Source organism: Rutilus rutilus (genome assembly GCF_951802725.1).
Source record: "Rutilus rutilus genome assembly, chromosome: 2".
In the NCBI taxonomy this organism is placed as follows: Eukaryota; Metazoa; Chordata; class Actinopteri; order Cypriniformes; family Leuciscidae; genus Rutilus; species Rutilus rutilus.
Genome location: NC_140210.1, coordinates 21,514,429 through 21,533,902, shown reverse-complemented (window position 1 = coordinate 21,533,902; position 19,474 = coordinate 21,514,429). Strand labels below are relative to the sequence as shown.

General features: G+C 36.7%; 1 long non-coding RNA gene across 1 annotated transcript; it reads right to left on the bottom strand.

The window, feature by feature from the left end:
- Positions 1-2,755: 2,755 nt before the first annotated feature.
- Positions 2,756-6,549, bottom strand: LOC311286217. The gene is made up of 5 exons (XR_014626512.1): positions 6,361-6,549; positions 6,089-6,120; positions 5,765-6,006; positions 5,200-5,365; positions 2,756-3,248 (listed from the first exon to the last, which is right to left on the bottom strand). It is a non-coding gene; the product is annotated as an uncharacterized lncRNA (long non-coding RNA).
- Between the last annotated feature and the right edge of the window lie 12,925 nt (positions 6,550-19,474).

The following is a 19,474-nucleotide window of genomic DNA, read 5'->3' as shown; positions in this document are numbered from 1 at the left end:
CGGCGTTGATGCCTCGGTCTTCACGGATGGTTCACGTAAGGCGACAGTCTGCAGATCGAGGAGTTAATCATCGGAATCTTCGCTCTTTACGTGACGGGAGTCCGGTAACATTCTATGATTCCTCTCTGCAATCCTCCTCCGATACCACTCCCACTCCAGTAACAATGGCGTTGATTAACGCGAGATCTCTGGCAAATAAGACCTTTATTTTAAACGATCTTTTTCTTTCTTATGAAATTGATTTTTTATTTATTACTGAGACTTGGCTTAATGCTGGTGAAATGTCTTCTCTCTCTGAACTTTCTCCTCCTGGTTGTAGTTTTTTTAGTACCCCGAGGTCTGTTGGTCGTGGCGGGGGTCTTGCAGTCGTTTTTAAAGACAAATTTAAGTGTAGACTTTCACCTTCTGCGTCTTTTTGCACTTTTGAATCTCAGTTAATTACGCTGAATTCTTTTAAATCTGTGTTATGTGTTTTGATTTATAGACCCCCAAACTTTCATGGGGATTTTATTCAGGAGTTTTCTGAATTTTTATCTGGTATTGTCCCTTCTTTTGACAATATTCTAATTTTGGGGGATTTTAATATCCATGTGTGCTGCCCTTCAAAGCCCCTGGTCAAAGAATTTTTTAATTTATTAGAGTCATTTGATTTTTTACAATGCGTTTCGGGTCCAACTCATGAACGTGGTCATACGCTTGACCTTGCATTATCTCGGGGTTTCTTTGTTGATAGCATAAAGATTGTTGATACTGTTTTTTCTGACCATAAGACTGTTATCTTAAATCCTAACTTTCCTTGTGGTGTGCCGGATAATATTGTTTCTGCCTCGGTTTCATCTCGCATACTCAATCCATGCACAGCTAGTAGTTTTTCAGCTGTTTTTAATGTCTCTCCTTTTTTTTCATTGATCGAGTCTCCCTCTCCCTGTATGGGTTTAGAAGAGTTGGTCGATCAGTTTAACTCTTCTTGTTTAGAGATTTTAGATGTTGTGGCTCCTGTCAAAGTCAGGGGGAAAAAAGTTAAATCGCAGCCCTGGTTAAACAGTACTACCCGTGCTCTTAGGCAGGAGTGTAGGAGAGCTGAACGCAAATGGGTTAAAGATAAATTACAAATCTCTTATGAGATTTTGAAGAACCATTTGAACGAGTATCAAAGAGCTGTTAAATTGGCTAGATCAAATTATTTCTCTGTCATCATTTCCAGAAACTGTAATAATTCTAGAGTACTTTTCTCTACTGTAAATTCTGTTCTTCACCCTACTGTTACTCCTTCACTCACTCCTTCTGCTGACATGTGTGAAGAGCTCTTAAACTTTTTTATTGGTAAGGTTGATGGAATTAGATCTCAGATTTCATCTGTTGGCAATAATTGTATTGCTTCTGTTGACCTTCCGAACCAATTAACCAGTTTTATGCCTGTTTCTTTGCAGCAGCTTAATGATATTACTGCTCATATGAAGCCCACCAGGTCTCCTGGTGATGTGCTCCCTTCTTCTCTGTTTAAGAAAGTACTTGATTCAATTGGCCCAAGTATTCTGTTTATTATGAATACTAGTTTGTCATCTGGTGTTGTTCCGGTTAGTTTTAAGCATGCGGTTATTCAGCCCCTTTTAAAAAAAAACGGCTTAGATCCCTTTGACTTGAGTAGTTATCGTCCGATTTCAAAATTGCCTTTTATTTCTAAGATACTAGAAAAAATTGTGAATGCACAGCTTAATGACTTTTTAACGAGAAATAACATTTCCGATAGATTCCAGTCAGGTTTTAGAGCTGGCCATAGTACAGAATCTGCTCTTTTGAGGGTCTCTAATGATATCCTGCGAGGTGTTGACTCTGGAAACCGTGTTGTTTTGCTCTTGTTAGATCTTACAGCGGCATTCGATACAGTTGATCATAACATTCTCATTGATCGCCTTAGGGATCAGGTTGGTATTCAGGGCTTAGCCCTGAAATGGTTCTCTTCCTATTTGAAGAATAGGACTTTTTCAGTCAATTTAGGGGATTATTTTTCTTCCGTTGCACCTCTTGTGTGTGGGGTTCCACAGGGCTCTATACTGGGACCAATTTTATTTTCCCTTTATATGCTCCCTTTAGGCTTGATTTTTGAGAAATTTGGGATTCAGTATCATCTGTATGCGGATGATTCTCAAATTTATTTACCACTTAAACATGGGCATAAATTTGCCATTCAGTCTCTTCAGGCATGTCTTGCCGAAGTTAAGTGTTGGCTTGCGAATAACTTTCTCCAATTAAATGAGGATAAGACAGAGATGATTTTATTTGGAAATAAGGGGTGTGTGGATGATGACTGCCTGAGGTTGTTTCCTGGGAAAAAAATGTCTAGCGTGAGGAACCTTGGTGTCATTTTTGACTCGGAACTTAAATTTGACCGGCAAATCAATGCTGTCGTTAAGAATAGTTCACTGTAAAACTTTTCACTGTAAATTTACAGTAAAATACTGGCAGCTGGGTTGCCAGCCACATACTGTATTTTTACAGAACTAGTACTGTAAACAGCATTTACAGTATTGTACTGTAAAACATTGTACTGTAAATTTACAGTAAAATACTGGCAGCTGGGTTGCCAGCCACATACTGTATTTTTACAGCACTAGTACAGTAAACAGCATTTACAGTACTCCACTGTAATTACCAAATACAGTATATACCACATAATTTTACAATATTAAACTTGTCTACAGCAATAAATGGTATAGTAGTCACACTATGAAAAAGAAAACAACATTTTCTGGGTTTAAAAACATTTATTTTGGTTAAAAGCAAAGATCAGAAAATTGCCTTCTGTGAACATGTTGGCTGAATTTTTTTTAAACATAAAATGCAATTTTAACACTTAACAACAAACAGGTAACACTTAGCACTTAATTAAAGGGATAATTCACCCAAAAATTTAAATTAGCTCATGATTTACTCACCCTCAAGTCATCCTAGGTCTACATGACATTCTTCTTTCAGACGAATACAATCGGAGTTATATTAAAAAATGTCCTGGCTCTTCCAAGCTTTATAATGGCAGTGAATTGCTGTTTCTGTTTTGAAGTCCATACAAGTGCAAACGAAATTCAAAGTCTTCAAGTCCCAATTCAAAGTCTTCAAGGTTTCACAGAAGTGAGGACACCTGTAGGCTTACAGTGTTCTTTTTTTGCACAACTTGGCCAGTTTTCTTTGAAGTTACTTGTCCTTTCTTTGTTTTTGATCCACGTTCAGGATTGATGTCAGGAAATCGTCTAAAAGGCAGAAAAGAAAGGAAAAAAAAACAATGAAATATTATGGACTGAGTTTATATATTTTGACAAAGAGAGACAGCACAAAGGATGTGTAAATAAAAGCCAGATATCGGTTTTAACGACTAAACTGTTTGGATAAAACTGAACAACATGAAAAAAAAATGCAATGTTGGATGTTGTGATCAATAACTGATATTTTTTCTGCCCTGGTTAAAATACATCAACTCAATGTGTCTGTTTACATGTGCACTGTCAACTAACTAAACTTTTGGAAGTGGGGTTGCCAGATTTAAAGTTTTATTCTACAACTTTTAATATCATCCCCTCATCAGGTCCCATCAGAGTATCAGTGGAAAGGCAGCCATAGACTGTTTATATAGAGCACACATTGCCAGAATCTAGCCCAAACCTTTGTGACAGAAATAATTTAACTTTAATTGCAAGCCTTGCAATGTTTATTGCATACATGACTACATGATAATGTTAAACATGACATTTACCAGACTAAAATGCATGTTTGCACCCAAAAATGAAAATTCTGTCATTATTGCTCATCCTTAAGACTTTCGTTCATCTTCGGAACACAAATTAAGATATTTTTGATGAAATCTGGGAGGTTTCTGTCCCTCCATTGACATCAATGTCATTGCAACTGTCAAAGCCCAGAAAGGTGGTAAAAACATTGGTAAATAGTACATATAACTACAGTGGTTCAACCTTAATATTATGAATTGACGAGAATACTTTTTGTGTGCAAAATAACCCCAAAATAACGACATTGTTGAATAATCTCTTCTTTTACATGTCATTCTCCTACACTGTTTTGTGAGGATGAGTGGGCCGGAGTGTATTAAAGGATAACTCTTACCAAAATGCAACCTAGGGTCTTTTTGTTAATCTACCCGAGGCAAACCTTCGTTTAAAAGCATAATTAGGATGGAAACGCCACTTTTAAGTTTGACCGTATTTTCGTTTTCGGTCAAATTGCCTTTTGAATGGGAGTGCTTGTGGCACGACTATGATAGCATCAAAAATCGCTATTTTTAAAACACTAAGAAGGCTCGACACAACATGAAACTGTGCTCTCAGTATCACCAGAGACTCTACACATGAACTCCAGCATTGAGAACATTGTTTGTGTACACAGAGTTTACTAAAAAGAAAGATTTTGAACAACTCACGGAAACTGTCTGCCTACATTTTGACAGTCAAAAATAGTCGATCTAATAACTTTATTCTAGAGCTGCTGTAAAGCCAAAACAATCTATGTTACTGTAATTTCCTTTTATCACTGTAAAGCTGCTTTGAAACAATCTATATTAAAAGCGCTATATAAATGAAGGTGACTTGACACTGTTTACACTACGTCAACAGCGTAGGAGAATGACGTGAAAGAGTAGAGATTGTTGAATAATGTCGTTATTTTGGTTTTTTTTGTGCACAAAAGGTATTCTCATCGCTTCATAATATTAAGGTTGCATCACTGTAGTTACATGGATTATTTAAACAATGTTTTTACTAGCTTTCTGGGCCTTGAAAGTTACAAAGATGTTTCTGTCTATGGCTGGTTCAGAAACCTCTCAGATTTCATCAAAAATATCTTCATTTGTGTTCTGAAGATGAATGAAGGTCTTACAGGTTTGGAACGACATGAGGGTGAAAAATTAATGACAGAATTTTCACTAATCCTTCAACTGAAAACAACTTGCACTGACATATCTGAAATATGTGACTGTCACTGTTTTGTCTCAAGATGCACACCAGTAATGTTTTTTTATAAAAGCTGCTTAAATACCCTAATTTTATTAAGGCCTAGACCTGGCTTAAGCTAAGCCCAGTATGGAACCAGGGCCATATTGTTCATACCAGTAGTCAACATAATAAATACTGTCAAGACAAGTCACAATTCAGTCTAATATTTATATGAATGGCAAATATGCTAATGACTAACCTCTGAACAAACTCATGGTGCTGCCTCTTCCTGGTACTGCAAGCTGAAGTTATAGGAGGAGGCAAACAGCGCTGCCAGGCCAGTGATGAAGTTAGGCTGTGATCCTTTCCACACACACCTTGACCTTCCAAACGTAATGTCCAGCACTGGTTGCTTAGAGATTGACCTGTAATTGAAAAAATAATAATAAAATGAATTAATAAATAATATTAATAATTAAAATAACTATTGTGGGTTCCACTGTGGTTCGATGTAGTTGTCTATCTATTCATAGTTCTATAAATTAAAATTTTCACCTAAAAATTCAAATTGATTAGGGTTAGAACGTTAAAACGCACTGCCATATTATTTTGCTTGTTTTAAGCATCACAAAATTTTGACATATTCTTTCAGAAAACAAGACAATTTTTACTTGTCTATTAAATGCTTCTTCATGTAAGAATTTTATATATCTGGACTGGAAACAAGAAAAAAACACTAATTAAGAAAAATATATTTTGCAGTGGAGTGAGAAAATGATGGCTTTTCATTTTAGGTTTAAACTACCCCTTTAATGTTTACATACCAGGAAATAAGGTGTAGTCGGACTCTCTGGCAAGTGTAGATTGCTGGACATCAGCGTTGCAAATTCCTGAAACAATTTTTAAAAAGGACAGCACAGCCATGATCAACAGAACCAAAACATAAAAAATATTACATATTAATGAGATTTGTTGAATAATCTCTACTTATCTGCTTGAAGGATAACACCGTCTAACTTCTCTTTGAATTGTTAGTTGTAGGACCATGGCATGGCAATCAGGAATACTACATTTGAAAACAGCATTTGATAGCATTTTTTTTTTTTACCACATAGACTATAACTGTAACACTACTTAAAAGTACTTACATTAGCACTGGACCGTCATCAGATTACAAAGCCTGAAACGAAATATATATATATCAAAAGCAGGTCATGCATAACATGGTATATGTTGCCTATTATTTGAAATATTGAAGTTAACGTTAACGTTACTTGGTAAACAGGTGGAACAGAGTGAATTGTTTGCGCGGCCGCGGTAGAAAACCGCGTTTGCAAAATCAAACCAAATAAGCATTCGTGAAATCAACGTATGTTAGAAATGCGAACGCAAAAAAAAATATATATATATATTGGCTTACCGTATCACTCAGTTGAACAATTTTCCATCTTCTCAAACTCTAAATCCCACTAATCGTCACAGGCGCAGGTTATTCAGATGACAAATTCTTCCATCCGTCTTCATGTAAAGTTAATGTCTCCCATTTTCTGCTGCGTCACAGGCAACTACTGTTTGAAACACGAACCGAAGCTCACAAAAGCTTAAAAATTGCTCAGATTCGCAGACACTGTTTATCTTGATAACAGGAATGATTATTCTGTTCAGTTGAACCCCGCTGACAAATCAAGTTTGCCTGTAGTAGCTATACTGTCTGCTCGCGTGAGTCGCGTCACATTTGAACTGAATTGAGCGCGAAAGAAATCAATCCCACAATGCAGTGCTTTTACAGTATGATACTGTATTACGAATTTATCGGGTTGAAAACAGAAATGTGCTGTATATTTACAGCTGTTCTGTAAAAGATACAGCCGAATACTGTATTATGGAAATACAGTACAATTCTGTAGGAAATTCGCTGTAAATTTACAGTAAAGTTTTACAGTGTTGCTTCCATCTTAGATCAATATCTAAATTGAAATCTATCCTTTCTTTTGACGATATGGAGAAGGTTGTTCATGCCTTTGTGTCATCCCGTTTGGATTATTGCAATGTGTTGTATTTGGGTGTGAGTCAGGCTTCTCTCTCCCGTTTGCAACTCGTTCAGAACTCAGCTGCTAGACTTTTAACCGGTACTAAGAAGAGAGAGCACATTACTCCAGTGTTAATTAAACTACATTGGTTACCTATACGCTACAGAATTCAATACAAAGCGTTGTTGTATGTTTTTAAGTCTCTGCATGGTATAGCGCCTGAGTATGTTACTGATTTAATCAGCCGCTGTCAATCTAGTAGATCTCTGCGCTCAAATGATCAATTGCTTCTCATGGTTCCGCGATCCCGTTTAAAATGTAAAGGTGATCGGGCATTTTCTGTTGCAGCTCCTAGGCTCTGGAATGACCTTCCTCTGTCTGTAAAAACGTGTCCTTCATTGGGTGTTTTTCAGAGTGCGCTCAAAACTTATTTGTTTTCTTTAGCATTTGATAATGCTTTGTAAGTGTGTCATTTGTTTGTATTGTTTTTATGTTTTTGTTTTTATTTTCTCTTTTTATACCTTCTGTACAGCACTTTGGTTCCACTTGTGGTGTTGAAAGTGCTTTATAAATAAAGTTGAGTTGAGTTGAGTTGAGTTGAGTTGTCTCTGCCTGGACAGCTCCATCTTGGTCAGTCGTCTCCCTGGTTCCATCTGCCAAGCCTCCACCATGGCTCCTCCCTCGACTCCGCCATGGGCCTGTGTCCCAGCCCTCATGCTAAGGGTTCCGCCCTGGTTCCTCCCACAGTCTGCTCTGCCCTGGTTACAACCGCTTTCTGTTCCTCCTGTCTTTACTAGATATCATTGGGTTGTTCTGTTCATGTTTTGCCAGTTCTAGTTTCCTGAGTATCTTGTTATTGAGTTTTTGTTTTATTAAAATGATTGCTGTGCCTAGATCCAGACATTTTGATTTCATCATTACCTGCAACCGACGTTGACAAGTCTAAGAAGTACTCCTCTCACCAAAAAGGGGTTGAGGGCAATATTTAACAAAATGCATGTATGGATGGACCAAATACTGTGATTTGAGATGTATTAAATCTTTAATACTATCTTCTTAGTCTTTAATACTATCAAGAAAGAAAGCGTTCAAACTGGGACACTGACTACCTACATACTTCACCCACAGGACTTACTGTACGAGCCCGATCTCACGGGAAAACGTACAAATTCTACGAGGTGGCTTATTCGTACGAATTCATACGACCTGACTCGTTTTTTGCAAAATCGTTAGGGCTGTAATCTCCCAGTCGATTAGTCGATTATTTGGTCGATACGTTCTGGCTCGACCAAAATTGTGATTGGTCGATTTTTTGCCGCGTTCATTTCATTAGTTTTGTCGTGTTCATTTCATCAGTTTTGCCGCGTTCATTTCATCAGTTTTGCCCGACTGTAAAAAAAATAGGTTTTGCCGTGTTCATTTCATCAGGTGGAAAGCACTAATTGCTAATGGGGGTGTTTTCAGAGCACCGCTGTTTCACAGGTAACAGTCTGTCTTCAGAACACCCCCCTTGTTTTCAACTTCTTTTGGATTAGCCCAACCCACTGGAGAAGAGAGACAGATTGAAGAAAGTAGGCTACTAGAAGGTTTGCTGAATATTATTACTTGATCTGGTTTGTTTAATGAATATTATTTTTTTTATTAAAGTGACTTTTGTGTTTAAGAGTAAAAGCTTTAAGTTAATAGTCTATTCGTGTCTCAGCCGCGAAGCTGAGCTCCTATGTTCGCAAGCTGTACAGAGCGGCTGAAATTATAGTGTCTGTCAGTTATTATAATACATATGACAAAAACAATTGTCTAAATTGTTACATATTCCTCAAAAGTTCTTGTCATGATATCACTAGTTGACAACATGGTACTATTTTCGGAAATCACAGGCTATGATATTGCGCAGGTGCACGTGATGCAACGCTGTCAGAGCCGACAGACTCGTGTGTCAGACTCATTTCAGTGCAAAATAATTACGTCAAAAACGATTTAATACTGCAAATAGCCTACTAGTTTTTTATGTTTATTTATAATTCATTTAGGCGGACAACAAGGCGCACAGTGCGCAGCTAATTAATTTAACGTTTTTTTTTTTTTCTAACGTAATTTTTAGTCGATTTTTAGTCGAAAATTTCAGGACTTTAGTCGACCAAGATTTTCTTTGGTTGATTACAGCCCTAAAAATTGTACATATTTTACGAATTGGCCAATTCGTATGAATTCATACGAATGACCTACCCCTGACCCCGCCCCTAAACCTACCCATCACGTGGGTTTAGACAAATCGTACAAATTCGTACGAGTGAGGTCGTACGAATTAGTACGAATTAGCCAACTTTTTATCATTCGTACGAATTCGTACGAATTGGTCGTGAGATAGCGTTGACTGTACACATTACCAGATGCTCATCCACCTAAAAAAGTAATATTGCACCACTTCAAAAGGACGATTCAGAACTTCAATGACAAACACATTTACTGAAATATTCATATTAGTGGTTTATCAAAACTAAAAGCTTCATCTTTCACCCTCTGCCCTGCCTCATAGACTTCCAAAATAAGTCTACAAGTATAAGTACAGTATTACTGTTAATGCATTTTTACAAATTGAGGGAAGCTGAAATCTCAAATATCAATCTTAAAATATTTGATAACGTTGTGGAAATTACATTAAACAAATTTGAAATGAAATGGTTGCCTGTTTTTGTCTTGCTATGGCTAATTTTATATTTTATGTAACTTATACACAATTACTTTACATTTACACTCAACTAACATTAACATGCTGCTAATATATCGATTGCCGTTAGTTCATGTAAGCTAATGCATTAACTATTGTTAACGAGTGGGATATTATTGTAAAGTGTAGGCTAACAAAAACATTTTTAGAGGTAAAATTTTGTGTTTTGTTTTTTGGTATTTACCATCCAACAACACGTCACAAATGTGGCCCTTAAACCTTAAGCTGTACTTAACACAGGATATTTCTGTAAAAGACTGAAAGGGTTGAGTCACATGCTGCATTAGTCTGTCGTGTGGTTGTGGCACAGAAAACCAGCAAGAGATTTAGTCAGAGGAGGTTTAGTTCTCCCCAGGTGGGTGCCTCAATCTAGCCTCTGATGGCTTTGTATTAATGGAATTAAAGTGAAACTCCAGGAATCCTCTATTCCGCCTCAGATATGCAGCTCGAATAGCTCAGCTGTGCTAAGCCCATCCTTATGCCCTCAAATCAGCTCTCTGCCACCTTCCTCATTCAAACAACCTTCTCATCCCTGTTCCCTCACTCCCTCTCTTCCTCCCTCCATCTCTCACTCATAGTATCTTAGTCCCACTTAATACCTTCTTTCTTTCCTATGTTTCTGCCTCTAGTGAGTTTTCCCCTTAACACTCTCTGATCCGCAGCTAATACCTATTTCTTTCCCTCTTTTTCCCTTTTTTATCTCTTTCTCCCTCTCAATTCATCCTCTCCTAATTTCATTCTCTGCCACCTTGGCTACATTCACACATTCAGTGTTTGGGATTGACAACCGTATTTACTAACAGGCGTGACTATCGAATTCTGCAGTTAAAGACCGTCCAAACAACCAATGTCAAGCCCCTTCTTGAATAATACTGAAATAATGACAGCTTTTGTTTAGGAAGTGACAGTAAAGATATTCATAATGCTACCAACAAAGAAAATAATATATATATATATATATATATATATATATATATATATATATATATATATATATTTCAAATGCTGTTTTGAACTGTCTATTCATCAGAGAATCATGAACAAATGTATTAAGGACCACAAGTGTGTGTGTTTTTTTATTTTATTATTATTATTATTATTATTATTATTATTATTATTATTATTATTATTATATCATTGATAATAATAAAACAATATTTAATGAGCACCAATTCAGCATATTAGAATGATTTCTGAGGGATCATTTGACACTGGAGAATTGAAAATTCATCTTTGCCATTGCAGGGATTTAATTATTGGTAACACTTTAGTTTAGGATGCAATTCTCACTATTAATTAGTTGCTTATCAGCATGCATATTAGTAGGATATTGGCTGTTTATTAGTACTTATAAAGCACATATTAATGCCTTATTCTGCATGACCTTATTCTACATTCCAAATCCTACCCAATACCTAAACGTAATAACTTACTAACTATTAATAAGCAGTAATATAAAATATAGAATTTTTTTTTTTTAAATAACACAGTACTGTTCTTACTGTATTTTTGGTCAAACAAATGGTGAACATAAGAGACTTTTCAAAAACATTACAAACATCTTGCAGACCATAAACTTTTGAACGGTATAGTGCATGAATATGTTAAATGCAAAAACTCTATTAACCCCTTACTGCACACCCCCCATTTTGGCAAGTGGGGCATAAATGACATACCCAAAATAAAAAGGTTGCTGCTCATAAGCAATTATAAATAGACACTTGACCAACATATATTTAGAAAGTCCAAACTTGAGAGTTTACAGTTCAAGACTCAGAATTACTCAGACTGTTATTAATATGATTAATACATAAGCAAACACAAAAATATTATGTGGTATAACAACTTATAACTACAATTAAAGAGAAGCCACAATTGTGGTCAAAAAGTTTTTAGAGAAGGCTAAACTATTTTATTGACCTTTAAACACCCACTAATGTCTGCTGAGGAGAACTGCTCAATTCATGTTATATTATTCTCACTCAATGAACCTTTCACACCTGTAACTGTATGAGACTTAATATTCATTATTATGTTATCATTATTCTTTTGTTTGTATTCAGCCATTATTAGCCTTTATTCTGGCATTACATGGCTTGCCCATCAACACCACTTTGATCCCACTATACATTAATCTACCTATTATCTGAAGTCTTTCTAGAAAACAAAAAAAAAGTGCATATTTTGGGGATATAACAGCTCCTGGCGTGACAGGTGTATTAGAGCTACAATTAGCATCAAGCTACATACAATTTAAAAGATTAATATTACCCTTTTACTCAAAACTCACTTTAAACCACCATCGAGTGTTTGTATCAACTTTCGATCACAATCTAATGTGAACAAGGAAGTGTACAGGACAGCGTCATCCAGAAAGGCTGGAGTTATGCCACATAAGATGATTGACAGCTGTAGGCTGAATGAGAGAGCGCTGAGATCACAAGTGACGCAAACCCCGAAAAGGAGGGACAGAGCTCGCTCTGAACACTCTTTCTGCTCTTCAGGTTGCAAAATTCAGTGGGAAATGAACAGATATGTTATTCTGTATGACGAAATATTTTGCAAACATGTGAGAATAAATAAATATTTCTCCAAATACACAAACTTTTGGTCTAAGAGCCCTAATGGACGCTGCATGTATGTGAACACAAAGTAAATTGATATTCTATTCAAAATATCTAAAATTACAGATTGATTATTTTGCACTCCTGACATAAATTAAGAAATGAATGTCACTTCAACCAAGTTATCATAAACAGTGGTCAAATATCGAAGCTGGAGTCATTAATCTTTCTAATGATGCACAGTTTGTCCCGAACAAGTAAGAGTGTGATGTTTTAAAGTGCACTGAATGTTGAACAACAATAATCTGGGGCCGTTTCTGTAATTGTTGTGAATAAATTCTAAACAAAAAGCATCCTGATCATTTGAAAAACAGACCCTATTAAACCCTAATCTCCTTGTGGTATTTGTAACAGTATCAATATCGGTGATACTGGCCTTGCCAATGCATAGTAAAATATACGTAGCATTGCCCATTCCGACATCTAAAACCCTCCAATGACGCGTTGCTTATATCTCTGTTTAAGCAACGCAAGGAATTGATTATTTTTATTCCTTTCTATGTAAAGCACTCTGAATTGCCCTAGTGTATGAAATGCCTTGCCTTGCCTTGTTTCTATGAGTTACTAAAACCCCACATGAAAAAACACAGAAGTCAGCTCCCTGGTTGCAGAATTCGGTTGTCACACTTGGTTATAACCGAACTGTGTGCGAACCTAACTGTATTTACTGCTCTAAAACATGACTGACAGCTGTATTCTGCTGTTACGTAGCCCTTTTCCCCCATCACTCCATCTCTATGTTCCTCTCGGTCCAATTACAATCCGATCCTCACCTGCCACGCACCTCCCTTCTCTGTCTTTCTCTTCGCTGTCTGAACATTCTGCCAGCTGGGTGTCTTTGTGCCTGTTTAACCGCTAACTGCATAGGCTCCCTACAGAGATGGTGCGAGAGAGAGCGGCAGGGGTGGAGGAGTTCTCCGGAATTCTAAAACAAGTTCCTGTTTACCATGCCCGACCGCATCTTAATCTAGAGCAACATGCATCAGGTCAACAGCTTTTTAATATGCGAGCAAACACGCATAGTTCCCTGTCATCGATGCTCTTTTAAAGATGGCGGCGAGCGTAAATATGGAAATGTTAGAAATTGCCGGCTAGTTTTAGCGAGAAAACATGTTTATGAGATGGCTTGATTTTCATTTCGAACCAAAACAAGAAATCTCGATAATTTAGAGTACACACAATTTTAATCCCAACCTTCAGAACATGAGCTCGTGAGCAATTACAAGTGTTTTCCCGCTTTTCCTTTTACACAAGCTCTCCCTCTCTTCGCTCTCCCAGGCCTTTTTTTCTGGTTGTGTATTTGTACAGCTGAGAGACTTACTCTGGTTCCTCTAATTGACAGCGAATTTTATTCAGCAAGCACACTCATTCTGGGGCGGCATGTGTGAGTGTGCCGGCCGTGTATAATGATGTAACCGTTGGTAATATGCAGCACTTCCTTAGCCAGCTCCAGATGGCAGAGTTCACCTCCTCTCCTCTGCTGAATGTAAAGAGATGGGCAGCTATCCCAGCATGCTCTGCGACTGAAGCTAAACAGCATTGCTCTGTGTCAGTTCTGCATAAAAGGGGTGACAGCGCTGATGAGTGTCCTTTAGAGGCAGTCGTAGCTGTGGTCAGGACTGGGGAATGAGCTCTTTGATGTGCTGTGGTGGGACATGGTGATAATGGACCATTCTTCAGACGAATCTCACACACTTCCAGAGTTCCGTTTGATATGCCGTGGAATGGGGAAGTTAAGATTGCCGTCAAGCTTCATGCCCTGAAGTGATCCCCTAAGCGGCCTGACTCTGTGTGTGTGAATGAGTATATCAAGTGAACGTTGGTCTGGGCAGCTAGTCTTCCTGAGAGGTTTAGATCTAAAGGTTAGTTCTGGTTTAATCCTTTCTATTGAAGACTTTAATACAGTTTTCTCAAACTCATTCTCACTCCCAAGACATCAAAAACTGAAGCATGGTCAAGCGCCTTTAGTGAGAAACCAATTCAATGAGAATTCAATTTCAATGAGAAACCTCTGGTGTCACAACGCTATCTCACGACCAATTCGTACGAGGTGGCTAATTCTAAACCCCAGTGATGGGTAGGTTTAGGAGCAGGGTCAGGGGTAGGTCATACGTACGAATTCATACGAATTGGGCATCTCGTAAAATATGTACGATTTAGCAAAAATCTTATGAATTCACACAAGAGAGGTCGTATGAATTTGTATGAATTAGCCACCTCGTAAAATACGTATGACTTGCCGTGAGATCGGGTTGGGTGTCAATACACAGACTCAAAGGGCATGGGAATTTTATCATGAAATTATATACTGGGGTATAATTTTGTCATTATGAAATATATATATTGTAGATGAGCTAATGAGCAAGTTTATACTCCACAAAAGTCAGGCATGGAGCTGGTTATGCCAACTTAAAAATGTAGTTTACAAATCATGCACTATGGTAAGTGTTTTGATGTCATAACACAATGTTGTGAAAGTAACTGCGTGGAAATAAGTCTTTATTAATCAATAATCTCTCCCAGTAATCATAATTTGTGTGAAAAAGAACAAAAGTTGTTGGTGTTTAACTGCCTCTATTAGCAATTTCAGTAGGAAACTGCAGTGAAATGTTTTGCAGAAATGTAGCCAGAATCACATATTTCCAATGAGCATGGGTTGCCCATGTTCCTTCATCTAATCTCATCTACTCTCCTCCCTTTTCTTTTTCTAGTCTGATCTGGTCTCCTCTCTCTTCCTTTTTTAACTTGTCTTATCTTCTAATGTCTAGAAAAAGTGGAGTAAGTGGAGTCCCTTAAAGTGGGGTAATTATAAATTCCAAGCTTATGAATGACGAGCAAAGTTGTATTTACAAGTGGAAATTTGGAAATCTGAAAAATATTTGAGGTAGAGAGTTAGGGAGGGGTGTGTCGATATGAAACCTTATGGAAACACTGATTTATAGTATAGAAAACATATAATATAGGTCTAGCTACAATCTAAAAAATACCTGCGGCAAATCATAATGAAGGATTTTGCAAGTTATTTTAAAGGGATAGTAGTTCACTGAAAATTTTAACTTTGTAATCATGTACTCATGTTGTTTCACCATCATGTTGTTTTAAACGTGTATGACTTCCTTTCTTCTAAAGATATTCCACAGAAGAAAGAACGTCATAAATGTTTGGAATGGCACGACTAGTAGGTAAATGAAGACATAAGTGTATGGTGATGTGTAATAATCATGATGGATTGTGCAAATGTAAATTGACTAAGCATTAAACTGTTTAAAAAGGCACTTTTGGTAATTAATTGGAATATCATTACATCAAAGTGTAAGAGGAGAGAGAAAAGACAAATGAAGATGAGAAAAGAGAAGACTAGATCAGATGAAAAGAGACTAGATGAAACAAGATGACAGAAGACGAGAGAAGAAGAAATGATAGGAAAAGGAGGTGAGAGGAGAATGAGAAGAGATTAGAGGAGAGGGAATGAGACTAATGAAGAGAAGATGAGACCAGGCAAGATGAAAGGAGATAAGAGAAAAGAGGAGTTGAGATGTTGCCTTCAAGTTAAACTGGGAAACTCGTACCTCCAAGTCGGGCATTCACTGTTATGACGTCACATATTCCTGTTAGAAACAAAACAGAAATAGCCTAAATAAAACAAAAGATCAATAAACCTAAGTAACTACATCTGAATTCATTACAAAATAATGAAAATGATTGTACAGGATGTAACATTAATGGTCATATAAAACTGTAAAAATTGTATATGCATAAAACAGCCTAAACAACACTGCTGAGATCCCATCCTATTGTGACTGCATGTGTGTGTGTCTTAGTGAACACAATGAGAGTTAATAAGAGTATTACGAAGCTATTTTGGGCATGCAAGCAGGCCATGAGGGAGAGTTTTAGACATATTATAACTTTCTTTCAGAAAGGTTTTTGGGAAATTCACGCAATAACAATAGAAAAGAGAGAGAGAGGGAGAGAATTAAATCTCACAGTGACAGAGAAAAGAGGATAAAACACACTGTCTTCACATGCTGATTGTACACACATACACACACACGAAGGTCAAAGTCAAGGTAATGCCACGAAAAAAATAACAAATGGAGAAATTAACAGCAGCTAATGACAGTGGGTTGGAGGTAATCAATGATATCCCAATATAATCAGCAACTGCTGGGTAATCACAGATAAAGAGGAGGATTCTGGGTATGAATTCATCAGAGGAGGTGCAGAGCTCTTGGGAGAAACTGGAAAGTGTGTCAATGAGCTCATGTGTACCAATCCTTCAAATGATTATACAGATATTCAATTGCCATTGGCTATCACGGTCCTTGGAAACAGGAGAGTAAAGCGAGTTTGTGCATGGATGAAAGTATTCACGAGACCTGTAACATTAGAAGAGGAAGGAAAAATTTCAACATGGCTGCAGGAAAAGCAGTATAGCTTTTCACCCAGCACAAAAAAAAAAAAAAAAAAAAAGAAAGGAAAGGAAAGGGTATTAGGAAAAGTTACATTTTCGCAAGAAAGTGCATTTACATTTTTTTTACTTGTAACATTTTTATACAATTTTAATTTTGGTTTAAATTATTGTGGTTTTTATTACATTCCATTTTATTATAATTTAAAAAAAAAAAAAAAATTTTTTTCCTATATCTTTTATATGATTTAAGAATAAAATTACAGCTTTAATGTTGTCTGATTGTGTATTAGCCTACTCACTAAACTGTCTTGTTTAATACAACAAATTCAATATTTGAAGTGTGTGAGACAGTTTAAAGATTAACGAAAATTGAAAATTCTTTCATCATCTACTCACCCTAAAGTCATTCCCATAAGACATTGGTTAATCGCTTCAATGCATAGTGAAAAAAAACCTATACTGAAATGTATTTCAAATACATTTATATCATACTAATACTACAAAACCATTAACATATTTACTGACATATCGCTTGAGACTTACTGATATATTTTATTGCACAAATATTTCAATTTCATAATATTAAGCATAAAAATGTGTTTTAATATAGTAGTAAGGATAGTATGATCTCTATACAATATCAGTCTTTAAATGCAAGATATTTGAAGTGTACCTAAAGTAGACTTGCAATAGTTTCACTTTACCACAATCAAATATACTTAAGTATCTTTAGAACTCAGCACTATTTCTGGATAACTAAATTACATTAAGTACAAAATTAGCTTTTCCAATTAAGCAGACTTTAAATATACAAATTTAGTATACCAACAGTACAATTGCAGGGTATTTAGATTAAATACGTAATGTGTAAATGTAATTTTAGGATACTTCGCACAAAACAAATGTATTTCAAATATATTTTAGTATATATATTTTTTCACTAGGGCATGAGGAACAGATTTCATTCAGGCTTTTACTCACATATAAACACACATATATATAGTGCATTACATATGGTAAACACAGAAACTTATGCATCACGCACACACATTTGAGCTTCCAGGCTTACAATATTTGATGTGCTCAATCAATATTAAGATGTAAATAAAAGCCTAAATGAAATATGTTATCATATGAAGCGATCATTTCTCTTCACAAGACTTTCAACCGTTTGATTCATATGGATTCCTTTTTTAAATCAAACAACCAATTGATTCACATGGAATCATTTTACAGCGCCTTTATGCACTTTTCAGATCAATGTTTTGGTTACCTGGACTTTCGATGGAGAAACAGAAACATTAACATTAACCAGTCTTATGGGAGTAAATGATGAATGATTGGAACAAACATTAATTTGGGGAACAAAACCATGTGGACAACTTTTTCAGTGTGTTGTTGAGTCTGACATACAGTAGTTTAATGAGTTTGTTGAGTTTTTCCCATTGTACTGAAAATGAAAGCTTTAGCATAAGTTCTGCCAGGAAGATTCAATTACTACGTCACTTATTACCTTCACATCTATTCAATCATGTCCTAATACTTTCTGTATAAAAGATCGGTACTTACACATGTTTGAGTTTGCAGACGCTGACGCAAACAATTACCTCCATCCTGCCCACCACCACCAGGATAGTCCTGTCCTTACCTCCCGGGGGGTCGGCTGCACCCCTGCCTTCGTCTTCAGGCAGGAAATGCAGATCCGCTACCCTCGGATTATGCACTACGGACGGGGCCTACGCCAAAGAACTTTATAAATAATTGCTTGCTGGGCTGTCAATAAATTAATGCTTTGTTACATCATTCTATCTCCCAAGGCTTTCTGGTAGAAATAAACATCAACTATTATTTTATTCAGGAAGACTACCTTGACCAATTACCTTCACAAGAAAGATTATGCTGGCTAAAACAGCTACATTTCAACATACATGTGCCAGAAATCCCAGCACTAACTGGGATAAATCTGTGCTATGAACTCAGTGTTCTGTTTCCTTTCTGCCACTTACACCAAGTATATTATTTGCTCCCAAATACCAACTGAATATGACACCATATGTTAGAGAAAGTCTGTGCGTCCCGTGTAGTGAGTTTTTATGTATTCTTGCCATTTTCTAGCTTGATATGTGTGAGCCAGTCTGTTTGCACGTGTGAGTGTGTTAGTGAGAGAAAATCCAAGTGAGCGTGTGTGTTTCTGTCTCCAGAGCCTGACTGTAATAACATATTTCCAAAGATGACATTTAATCCATGCAAACAAATCACCACGGAGACCATCAGCATTCCGCCAGGCTTATCCACTGAGCAGGAGCGTATCAACCCAGGCAGGAGTAATCAAAGCTAATAGATGATTGGGAGAGTGGAGCAGGGACAAGCGGGCATGGGCCACTCTCCCCGATCTCATATTCCAGCCATGAGAACCGTCCTCAGAGACAACAACAATCTATATCCTCATTTTCAACACTCAGAGATGAATTCAATTGAAAACAGCAAGCCTTATTTTGCTAAATCCATTTCAATTATATTTAGCATAACACTTGAAGCTGGATCTATTTAACAACTGTTGTGTTTTGATGACAAATATTGTATTAGATGTGTTGGCCCAAAACATCATTTATGCAAGTCTGTGAATGCAAGCGCTTCATAATTGGCTGCCTTTTGCAGTTGAAAGGTGATTAATAAAAATAAAAAAGTTGCTACCTAACTATAGAGAAAACAAAGAAAAAAGGCTCTTGTCTTGCCTT